At 38.0% G+C, this 12505-nt stretch overlaps 1 pseudogene; it reads right to left on the reverse strand.

The window, feature by feature from the left end:
• Nucleotides 1-789: 789 nt before the first annotated feature.
• On the reverse strand, nt 790-2620 carry LOC101441210 (ATM interactor-like; annotated as a pseudogene).
• Nucleotides 2621-12505: the final 9885 nt, after the last annotated feature.

The following is a 12505-nucleotide window of genomic DNA, read 5'->3' on the forward strand; positions in this document are numbered from 1 at the left end:
TTATATGCACCATTTTTTTTTTGCAAATAACTCTATTGGTTGGATTAACAAACACTGTAACAAAAACAAAGTCCTGATTTTTTTAAAGCCATAAATCACTGTATTCCTTTACCAGTAATTTTGCAGTCATAAGCCTCTCACGAATAAAATGCTGTACACTTATATTGGTATCAATAATAGCTCATGTAGAGAAGGACTACATGAAAACTATTTCAAAAGTCAGACAGTTACAGTTTTCCTTAGTGACTTCAAGTCAGAAGAGTGAGATGTCAAATCGGATGAGCCTATAGGCAGCACGAGTCTCAAACCATGCAGGCATTGTAGTTTAAATACACTTTACAGGTATCAGGAAACAGGAACTTCTGACAAACAGTGTTAAGAAATATATTTTATGTGCAATGTATGTTAATTATTATGTTACACTCCAACTAAAATGTTTTAAAGATTTTAAAAGTTTGTACCCTAGTACCCTCTAAGCGTGGCTTCTGCTAAATTGCTAATATTGTTTGTAAAGGTATGAAATAAATTTATTTTAGATGGAAAGACTAACTTTGAAGGGGCAATGGTAGGCAATGCAAAAACAATCTTGTATAGATCAACATCATATGCTTTATAATACCACATATTTATACACAAATTTCATGTTTTCAAAAAAAAGGTGAAGAACCTCAAAGAATCTAAGCATCTAAATAATCAACTACATTTAAGAGTTATTACTGGTGTCCTGGTTCCCCATTTTCTAAGTCCAGAAGAAAACTGCAAATTCCATCTTGTACATGGACTTCACTCTTAGAGGTTGGAGACTATGTGGAGTTTTGCACATGTCTGGGTTTCCACATCACTGAACTGAGAACCCATCATGTTTCAGGCCAAATCGGCTAGAAGAAAGTCATCTACTCCTGTTTGAGTTTCATTGCTGGTGAAAAATAAACTCCCTAGGCCTTCAAAACCAGAATTAACAGTCTGTTTCTGTACTGTTCAAATGAACTTTGCTATCTAGAGCAGGTAGGCCTTCTGTTTGACTCTGTGTCACATGAATCAGTGTTCACAGAAAAACTGGAGTGTTTCAGAATACAGATGAGGGCTACTGTCTACAAAGAAGTTTAAGTCTGTCTGTGTTTGCCTATCAAACATTTCAAGATCTAAGAAGTTAGCATTTCCCCAACAACTGAGCAGAAGTGTCTGTAAGTAAAACTTCAGTTAGTGTTTCTATGTCCAGGGATTCCAAGACTGGTTCAGTATTCATATTGCTAAATTCACTCCTTTCCATTTGAGTTTTGATATTGGAGGTCAAAAAGAGCCCTTCAATATCAAAATCTATTCCAGGATTCTGGGTTGAGTCAGGTGGGAGATGTATGTTGAGTTGTAGCAGACAAAAAACTGTGATTATCCAATGTCTGACCCAGTTGGTTACTTGACGGGATGTTTTCTAAATCACTTATTAAATCTATGGTTTGAGTCTGAATATCTGTCATGTTTTGTGAAGGAAGCATACTACTCTGTTCACCAGTAATTGGTTCAGATTTCTCAATGTCTTGATTTAATGTCTCAGGGTCATTCTGAGGTAACAAGCCATGAGTTATGGTCTCCACTACCAAACTGTTGCTTATAATAGTGTATGTAGAAACCCTTTATAATGAATGGACAATCTCAAAAATGTCTCCACAGATCATTGCCACATATCATGTCAATGTGTATCTGGTCATCTGTGGAACTTTGCACTCTGCTGGTTTGAGTTTCTCTGGAAATCCCACCTAACAGAAAACAAAATCTGAGAAAACATCAGTCTGAGCAGCTATCAATGAAGGTACTTTAGAACTGGGCAACAATGTTTGAGTGTCATCACTAATGGGAAGTGAAACTTGAGAACCAAACATTAAGTTAGTTTGAGAACAAGACAACACAGATGAATCTGAGGCAGCCCACTATGCAGAAGGCATACAGTTTTGTGAGGCATAAATAGAGTAAGTATAGCAACTTATATGATACCGAATGGGATTTTGTGAGGTGTAAGACACCTCTATCTGCACAGTGGTTAAAGAAATGTTTATTTTCTGACATGTGTTCCTTATATTTTATAAAGCAGTAGGTGGACTTTTACCCAAGTTCATCTGAACACCTGTACTAATTGACTCAACAGCAAGGGGATTCACAGTCTTTGAGAGAGGTAGTCTCCCCAGAAGAGAACAAGCTTCTGAATCAAGGCCAAGGATCAGGGTTACTATGGGAAAGGGAAATAAATGGATGATGCTGGTGTCTGAGCTTGATGGTCAACACTCATGACCCTAGGCTGGGTCAAGAAGTCCTCCAAAGCCACTTTGGGCTTTGGTAAAAGCAACACCTGAGGATATCTTGGAGCTGCCTTAAGTTTCTGTTTTCTGGTATTAGAGCTGCAAGAATCTTCAAAGGAAGCTACTAGCATTATTTCTTAAGTTTCTAACTCTTGAGTGTCTGGTCTAGGGATTGGTTTATTGATCAATGATTTGATGGTCTTTTTGGACAACTTCTAGTTGTTCATGGGGTTTTCTATTTTTCTGTTCTTACTAACATTGTTGTGAAGGCAGGGGTCACCAGAGGTGGAGGGGGAGGGAAAGGGAAGAATGGGTGTAACGTGGGGCATTTTTGGGACTCTGGAATTGTTCTGTACAACATTGAAATGACAGATACAGACCATTGTACATTTTGTCAGAGCCTATGGGGTTATGTGGTGTAATGTGCAGACCATAATGTGGACTATAGACCATGGTTGGTAGCGGGCAGTGCTTCAACATTTGTAAAATCTAAAGCTTCTTTAAAAATAAAAATTAAAAAAAAAGAAACAATTGAGGAAGATGGCCTGGGACAGAGTTTGCCTGCTTTAAGTCTGTCTACAAAACATCCAAGAGGGAGAAGTTCTGTCTCCTGGGAAAAAGAGGGGTCCTTCAAGCCTGTAAATGAGGAACTCCTAAGTCACTAGCAAGCACAATTTCAGGATAAGACACAATCAGAGAAAAGACAGACAAGATATTCACCTTATGTGGATCTTCCTGATAGGAGGGCCAATATTCAAAAATATTTCCATCATATCACCAGCTGGTTACAAGCTGAGGAAACAGACATATGAGGGAATAAACCCCATTGTTAATGTTTTAAAATATTAAGGTGCACAATGTGCAGCACAAGCTTACAAGACAAACAAAGAAACAGGAAATATTGACCCATCCAAAGGAAGAGAATAAAAATACAGAAAATGCCAATGAAGAGCACCACACTGTGGACATACTAGACAAAGACTTTAAAAAGTTATCTTTTGATATGCTCAAGGAGTTGAAGGAAAACACAGAGGAAGACCTAAAGGATATTGGTAAAACAATGGATAAGCATTAAGAAAACCTCAACAAAAATATGGACTTTTTTTAAAAAGAACCAAACAGAACTACTGGAGTTGAAGAATTCTATAACTGAAATGAAAAACTCCCAGAAGAAGGAAAGGGCTGTGGCTCAGTCAGTTGGGCTCCGGTCTACCATATGGGAGGCCCTGGATTCTCATCCCAGGGCCTGCTTGTAAAGGCAGGCTCGCCCACATGCCGTGGAGAGCAGCCAGCCTGCAAGTGCCACAGAGAGCCTACTCAACAAGGTGACACAACAAAAAGGGAGACAAGTTAAAACACAGAAGAGTGCACAGAGAATGGACACAGAGAGCAAACAACAAGCAAGCCACAAATGGGGAGGGAAATAAATAAATAAATAAATAAATACAGACACAGAAGAACACACATCAAATGGACACAGAGAGCAGACAGCAAGCAAGACACGGGGTGGGGGAGGCGGAGTAAAAAAATTAAATAAAACTTCCAGGAGAGTTTCAATACCTGATTGGATATGACAGAAGAAAAAAATTAGTGCACTCACAGACAAGACCATTGAAATGACTGAGGTTGAAAAGCAGAAAGAAAAAAATAATTATAAAAAGTGAAAATAGACTGAGACAGCATCAAGCATACCAATATAAGTTTTATGGCAGTCCCAGAAGGAGAAGAGAGTAAGGGACAGAAGTAATATTCAAAGAAATAATGACTGAAAACTTCCCAAATTTAACAAGAGACATGAATATACACACCCAAGAAGCCCAGAAAATACCAAACAGGATAAATTTGAAGGAATATGTGCTCTGCCACATATTGATCAAACTGTCAAATGCAAAGGACAAGGAGAGAGTTCTGAAAGCTGTGAGAGAAAAGCAATGTGCTATATACAAGGGATTCTCACTTATATTAGGTGCCAGTTTCTTATCAGAAACAATGGAGGGAAGAATACAGTGGGTTGAAATATTTAAAGTGCTGAAAGAAAACAATTGCCAACCAAGAATTTTGTATCAGGTGAGATTTTCTTTAAAAATTGAGAAAATAAATCATTCCTGGATAAACAAAAGCTGATGGAGTTCATCACCACTCTACTTGCTCTGTAAGCAATGTTAAGGCAACTTTTTCAGCCTGAAAGCAATGGGCAAAAGACAGTGGATCAGAGAGAAAGAAATTCCTCCAGTTAAGATAACTACTTGGGCAATTATAAATGCTGATATGATTGCACTGTATTTTTTGATATGTAACTCCACTTCTTACTTCCTGCAGGTGCTAAAATGCAAATTCATAAAAAGTAATGACAAATCAATGGTTTGGGACATACAATGTACAAAGATGTAAGTGAGGTAACAAGTACGAAAAAAAAGGTAGTGGGATGGAGGGATATAGGAACACTATGTATGGTATTGAAGTCAAGTTGGTTTCAAATAAAATATGATTGTCACATATTTAGAATGTTAAAAGTTATCCCCATGGTAACCATCTTGAAAATATATAAGAAATAGAACCAGATAGAAATGAGAAGGAACGCAATATGGTAAAATTTTAAAAATCAAATATATACGGAAGTATGCATTAACAGAAGAATTGAAGGACAAAAAAAGTGTAATACTTACAAAGACTAAGTAGCAAAATACCAAAAGAAAGTCATGTATTATCAATATGGACTTTAAAATGCAAATGGATTAATCTCTTCAGTCAAAAGGCCAAGACTGGCAGAATGGATTTAAAAAAGCATTACCTAACTATATGCTTTCTATTAGTGACCCACCTTAAATTCAAAGACATATGTAATTTGAAAATGAAAGGATGGCAAAAAATTACAATGCAAGTTGTAACTAAAAGAGAGGTGGGGTGGATATACGAATATCAGATGAAATAGAATTTAAGACAAAAAAACATTTACAAGGGACATTATAAACTGCCGAAAGTTCAATTCAACAAGAAGACATAAAAATTATAAATATATACGCATGCACCTAACAGCAGAGTACCAAAATATATGGTGCAAATAATGACAGATTTGAAGGATGAAATAGATGATTCTACATTAGTAGTAGTAGACTTTAATACACCACTTTCAATAATGGATAGAACATCCAGAAGGAAAATTAATAAGGAAACACAAGGCTTGAATCATTCTCTAAACCAACACTTTGCCCAACAAGAACAGAATACATATTTTATTCCAAAGCACATGGATCATTCTCCAGAATAGACCATATGTTAGGTCACAAAACAAGTCTCAATAGGTTAAAAATATTGAAATCTTATAGTGTAACTTTTCTGAACACCATGTAATGAAGCTATTAATCAATAACAGAGGATGAAGTGGAAAATTCACAAATATGTGGAAACTGTACAATGTACTCTTAAACATCATATGTGTTGAAAGGAAATCAAAAAGAAAATTAGGAAATGTCTTGAGTCAAATGAAAATTAAATGACACCACAGCAAAACATAAGGGATGCAGTGAAGACAATACTGAGAGGGAATTTTACAGCTCTAAATGTTTACATTCAAACAGAAGAAAAATTTCTAATTAGAGACATAACATCAAAACCAGAATAACTAAAAAAAGAAGAGCAAACTAAACTCAAAGTGAGGAGAAGTAAGGAAATATCGAAGATTAGAAAGGAGATAAATATAAGAAAGGGTAAAAAGAAAACAAAAAGAATTAACAAAACTAAAAGCCATTTATTTGAAAAATTCAGTAAAATTTGCAAACCTTTAGCTAGACTGATGAAGTAAAAAAGAGATAAGATACAAATGACTATTATCAGAAATGAGAAAGGAACACTAGTACCAACACCATGGAAATTAAAACATACTGCAAGAGAACATTATGAACAACTGTATGCCAACAAATTATATAACCTAGATGAAATGGACAAAATCCTAGAAATACACTAACTATCCATACTGACTCAAGAAGAAATGGAGCAACTCAAAATCTAATAAAGATATTGAATCAAAAACCTCCTGAAAAATAATTGCCCAGGATCAGATGGCTTCACAAGGAAATTTTACCCCCCATCCATGAAGAATTAACAGTAATCCTACTCCAATTCTTCCAAAAATTGAAAAGCAGGCAACTAATCTTTAGTTCATTCTAAGAAGCGAATGAACCTCATATCAAAGTCAGATGAAGATACCACAGGAAAAGATGATTGCATACCAATACGTTTTATGAATAGAGATACAAAAATCCAACACAAAATACGAGCAAATTCAATCAAATACCACATTAACAGAATTAATGGTGCTTGATCATGCACCATGATCAAGTGGGATTTATCCCAAGTATACAAGCATTGCCCAAATCAAAAAGATTAATTAATGTAATACAACACATTAACAGAATGAATGAAGAAATCCATGTGATCATCTCAACTGATGCAGAAAAAGCAATTAACAAATCCAGCAACAGTTTTTTATTTTAAAAAACTTTGAAACTAGGAATTGAAGGAAACTTCCTCAACATGATAAAGGGAAAAGATGGAGAAAAAACCAGAGCTGACATCTTAATAGTGAAAGACTGAAATCTTTCCTCTAATATCCCAAACAAGACAAGTATACCCACTGTCATCACTGTTTCTCAACATTGTACTGGAAGCTCTTATCAGAGCAATCAGGCAATTAAAAAAATCAAAAGGTATCCAAATTGGTAAAGAAAGAAGTAAAACTTTCCCTATTTGCAGAAGGCATGATCGTATAGACAGAAAATCCTGAAAAATCCACAACAGCAAAGAGGCAGGACACAAGATGAACATCCCAAAATCAGTAGTGTTTCTAAACACTAGCAATAAACAATCTAAAAAAGAAATCATGAAAAATGTTCCATTTAAAATAACAAATAAAAGATTCAGATATCAAGAAATAAATCTAACCAAAGACAGAAAAACTTTCATACAGAAAACAACAAAACATTGCTAAAAGAAATCAAGGCAGATATAAATAAATGGAAGTACATTCCATGTTCACGTATTGGAAGACTCAAGATTGCTAAAATGCCAAATCTATCTGAAGTTATGTACAGATTTAACACAATCCTAATCAACAATTCCTTCTTTGCAGAAATGGAAAAGCCAATCATCAAATTTATATGGAAGTGCAAGGGGCCCTGAACAGCCAAAGCTATTGTGAATAAGAATGAAGTTGGAAAACTTACACATCTCAATCTTAAAACGTCTAAAATGCCACAGTAGTCAAAAGAGCATGTTAATAGCACAAGGACAGGTATATAGACCACGAGAATTGAACTGAAAGCTCAAAAATCTACCCTCAGATTTATGGCAACTGTTTATTTATTTTTTTTTAATTAATTTTTTTTATTGACTTTGTAATAATGTTACATTAAAAATATATATGTGAGGTCCCATTCATCCCCACCCCCCCCACCCCCCCCTCTCCCCCCCCAACAACACTCGTTTCCATCATCATGACACATCCATTGGATTTGGTAAGTACATCTTTGGGCACCTCTGCACCTTATAGACGATGGTCCACATCATGGCCCCCACTCTCCTCCATTCCATCCAGTGGGCCCTATGAGGATTTACAATGTCCGGTGATTACCTCTGAGGCACCATCCAGGGCAGCTCCATGTCCCAAAGATGCCTCCATCTCTCATCTCCTCCTGCCCTTCCCCATACCCATCGTCCACCATGTCCACTTTTCCCAATTCCATGCCACCTCTTCTATGTGGACATTGGATTGGTTGTGTCCATTGCACCTCTATGTCAAGAGGAGGCTCAGATTCCACATGGATGCTGGATGCAGTCCTCCCATTTTCAGTTGTAATCACTCTAGGCTCCACGGTGTGGTGATTGTCCTTTTTCAACTCCATCTTAGCTGAGTGTGGTAAGTCCAATAAATCAGATTGTAGGTGCTGGAGTCTGTTGAGGCTCAGGACCTGGCTATCACATTGTCGGTCCAGAGATTCAAATCCCCTAAATATATCTTAAACCCCAACGTTAACTGCACCTCCGGCACATTAGCATGAAAGACTTATGAAGGGAGATCCCATCTGAGTCCAGATTCATCACACATACACACCATTTCCAAAGAGGGGCCTTCTGCCCTGATAGTTAACCCCATCGGCCATGACCATAACTCTCATGGGTCTCTTTAGCCTTCAAAGGAACTATTATCTGGGGGTTGTATCTGCTTTATCTGTCTCTCTGACTCTGCTCAGTTGTGCATGAGGGCAATCCTTCTGCCAGCCTCCAGACTCTTTTTTAGAAACTCGTAGCCATATAAACTCATTTCTCCTTTCCATTTCCCCCTTACTTTAGGTCAAACAGCATTTTAAAGTCATGGTATTTTATGTAGACATGGATATTCTGCTGATCCGCATTGAACCTTCCGTATAAGGTCCTTTTCCAGTTGCATTATCAGTTGGTATTTGATAGTGGTCCCTCGTTGCCAGGGAGGCTCATCCCCGGGTGTCATGTCCCACGCTGGAGGGAAGGCATTGCATTTACATGCTGAGTTTGGCTTCGAGACTGGCCACATTTGAGTAACATGAAGGCTGACAGGAGGAAATTCCCTGGCACAATGTTGCTCTAGGTCTTGTTCTTATTTTAGGTTTATCAGCTCGCAAGCATAGTCATTAGCATCAGGGGCTCACCGTTGAACCCTCACTCCCTCCCGGTCCCCGCCGCTGTACCTGGGAGACTGTCGCTGCTCCCCTAGGGACCACGACAGAGCACCACTGGCCAGGAACCCAGTACCCCCCCTGCTGTGGTTTCCAATTGTTGCCACCATGAGTATATCCAATCATTACCATGCACCCTGGACATATGTTCTGTATAGCTCCCTGTCAGCCATATATCACCTGTCATTGGTATCCCATACCAGTATTCCTCCTTTGCCATTGTTGAAACACTCTGTGATCCAGAACTCCCCGAAATTTGAGGCCCAATATAATGTCATGGTCCCTTACTAGGGAATGGCATATAGCGATGGGTTTAAAGGATAGATAAAGAACTTGGATAAAGTTAAATAAAGAACTTAGATAAAGAATGTTGACTTGAAAAAATTTCCACATCCTATCCTTTTTTTTTCCCCCCTCCCCCCTAATTATTCAGCATTTCTTCATAGGAGTCCTAGACCACAGCAATGCATATATACAATATACAGCACTCCCATACATCCATCACAAAACCTTTTCCCTTCCACAGCGATACTCTTACACCCTATTCACATCATATTTACTTAAAGTGATGTACAGAGTCTGAGACATTAGCTTTCTAACAAGGTAATATCTGTGCTTACATTATGGTGCATACTTTAGGATACACAGTTCTTTACATTTTTAGTTATCCTATGTTTTACATTATGGTTTACATTATCAGTCTATCATCTCCTATATGTTATGGTGTAATATTACATGTTTTATATCCATCCTTGTGTACTCTCAAGAAACTCCTCTCTTGCCCCCCATTTACTTTGGTTCCACACATTTAGCGTCCATTTTCCCTTCCACCTTGGTGCCCACAGTGACAGCCAACCTCCGTTTCCTGAGGAGCCACTTCCAGAGATAGATGGAATAGTGTTCAGGGCCTAACCTGCTCAACTGCCCCAATGCCCTGGGGGCCACCCTTTCTCTCGAGGGATAGAGTTCCCTCTATTTGGTGGCATCAGTCCTCCCCAGGATGTGGGTCCACCCCCACTCTCACTACTTGGGATTCTACCCCATGGTGTCACCCACTCTGGCAGAATGAGCATTTAGACATTCCCCAGGAGCCCGTCCTGCTTCAGACCCTCCCCTCCGAGCATTCTAAACAGGTAACCCTCTTTATTATATTTTGTTATGATTTTCTCGGCATTTTACTCTCCACCACCTCCTGTCCCTCTCCTGTGTTCGTATGCTACCCCTCCCTCCCCCCACTTTTGGGCACCGTTACCCAACCATCCCTCCCCAGCCACCCTCAAACCCGTAAAGCCCCAACAAAAGGTAACCCCTTGCCCCCATTTTATCTCTTCTTTGTGTTCATACTTACCACCCTCTCGTCTTAAATTGCACCCCTGCAGACATCGGCTCATATCCTTCCTCCACCCTCCGATTTCCTGTAAGCCTATCGTTCAGTCTCTTGCTATCTAGGGCAGCTTGGTTATTTCATATCATTGAGGTCATGTAGTATTTGTCCTTCAATGTCTGGGTTGCTTCACTCAACATAAGGTTCTCAAGATTCATCCATGTTATCACATGTGTTTGTAGTGTGTTTGTTCTTACAGCCGAGTAGTATTCCATTGTGTGTATATACCACATTTTATTGATCCACTCATCTGTTGATGGGCATTTGGGTTGATTCCAACTTTTGGCAATAGTGAACAATGCTGCTATGAACATTGGTGTACATATATCGGTTTGTGTCCTTGTTTTCAGTTCTGCTGGGTATATACCCAGTAGTGGTATTGCTGGGTCATATGGCAAATCTATGGCTAGTTTTTTGAGAAACCGCCATACTGTCCTCCAGAATGGTTGGATCCTTCTGCATTCCCACCAGCAGTGGATGAGTGTTCCCCTTCCTTCACATCCTCTCCAGCACTTGAATTCTTCTGTTTTTTTCATAGCTGCCAATCTTATGGGTGTAAGATGGTATCTCATTGTAGTTTTGATTTGCATTTCCCTGATAGCTAGAGATTTGGAACATTTTTTCATGTGCTTTCTTGCCATTTGTATTTCTTCTTCGGAGAAGTGTCTGTTTAAGTCTTTTTCCCATTTTTTAAATGGGTTGTTTATCTTTTTATTTTCAAGATATAGGAGTTCTTTATATATGCAAGTTATAAGTTTCTTATCAGATATATGATTGCCAAATATTTTCTCCCACTGTGTGGGCTCCCTTTTTACTTTCTTGACAAACTCCTTTGAGGTGCAGAAGGCTTTAATTTTGAGGAAGTCCCATTTATCTATTAGTTCTTTTGCTGCTCGTGCTTTTGGTGAGATATTCATAAATCCATTTCCTATTACTAGGTCCTGTAGATGTTTCCCTACACTGCTTTCTAAGGTTTTTATGGTCTTGGCTCTTATATTTAGGTCTTTGATCCATCTTGAGTTGATCTTTGTATAAGGTGTGAGATGGTAATCCTCTTTCATTCTTCTACATATGGCTATCCAGTTCTCCAGACACCATTTGTTGAATAGGCCACTCTCTCCCAATTGAGAGGGTTTGGTGGGTTTATCGAATATTATGTGGCTGTATATGTGAGGTTCTATATCAGAGCTTTCAATTCAATTCCATTGGTCTATGTGTCTCTCTTTATGCCAATACCATGCTGTTTTCACCACCGTAGCTTTATAGTATGTTTTGAAGTCAGGTAGTGTGATTCCTCCAATTTCGTTTTTCTTTTTCAGTATGTCTTTGGCTATTCGGGGTCTCTTTCCTTTCCAAATAAATTTCATAGTTAGTTTTTCTAGTTCCTTAAAGAATGCTGCGTTGATTTTTATTGGGATTGCATTGAATGTGTAGATCAGTTTTGGTAGGATAGACATCTTAATAATGTTCAGTCTTCCTATCCATGAACAAGGAATAGTCTTCCATTTATTTAGGTCTTCTTTGATTTCCTTGAACAATCTTGTATAATTCTCGTTGTATAAGTTCTTTACCTCTTTAGTTAAATTTATTCCTAAGTATTTGATTTTTTTATTTACTATTGTGAATGGTATTTGTTTCTTGATTTCCTCCTGATCTTGCTCATTATTGGTGTACAGAAATGCTACTGATTTTTGCGCATTGATCTTATAACCTGCGACTTTACTAAACTCATTTATGAGTTCTAGAATCTTCGTTGTAGATCTCTCAGGGTTTTCTATGTATAGGATCATGTCATCTGCAAATAATGAAATTTTGACTTCTTCCTTTCCAATTTGAATGCCTTTTATTTCTGGTTCTTGCCTCAGTGCTCGTGCAAGTACTTCTAAGACAATGTTAAATAGGAGCAGAGACAGTGGGCATCCTTGTCTTGTTCCTGAGTTTAGAGGGAAGGAGTCTAGGATTTCTCCATTGTAAACAATATTGGCTTTAGGTTTTTCATATATACTCTTTATCATGTTCAAAAAATTCCCTTGTATTCCAATCTTTTGGAGTGTTTTTATCAAGAAAGGGTGCTGTATTTTGTCAAATGCTTTTTCTGCATCAATAGATATAATCATGTG

The sequence above is a fragment of the Dasypus novemcinctus genome, chromosome 9, assembly GCF_030445035.2.
Source record: "Dasypus novemcinctus isolate mDasNov1 chromosome 9, mDasNov1.1.hap2, whole genome shotgun sequence".
NCBI classification, from domain to species: domain Eukaryota; kingdom Metazoa; phylum Chordata; class Mammalia; order Cingulata; family Dasypodidae; genus Dasypus; species Dasypus novemcinctus.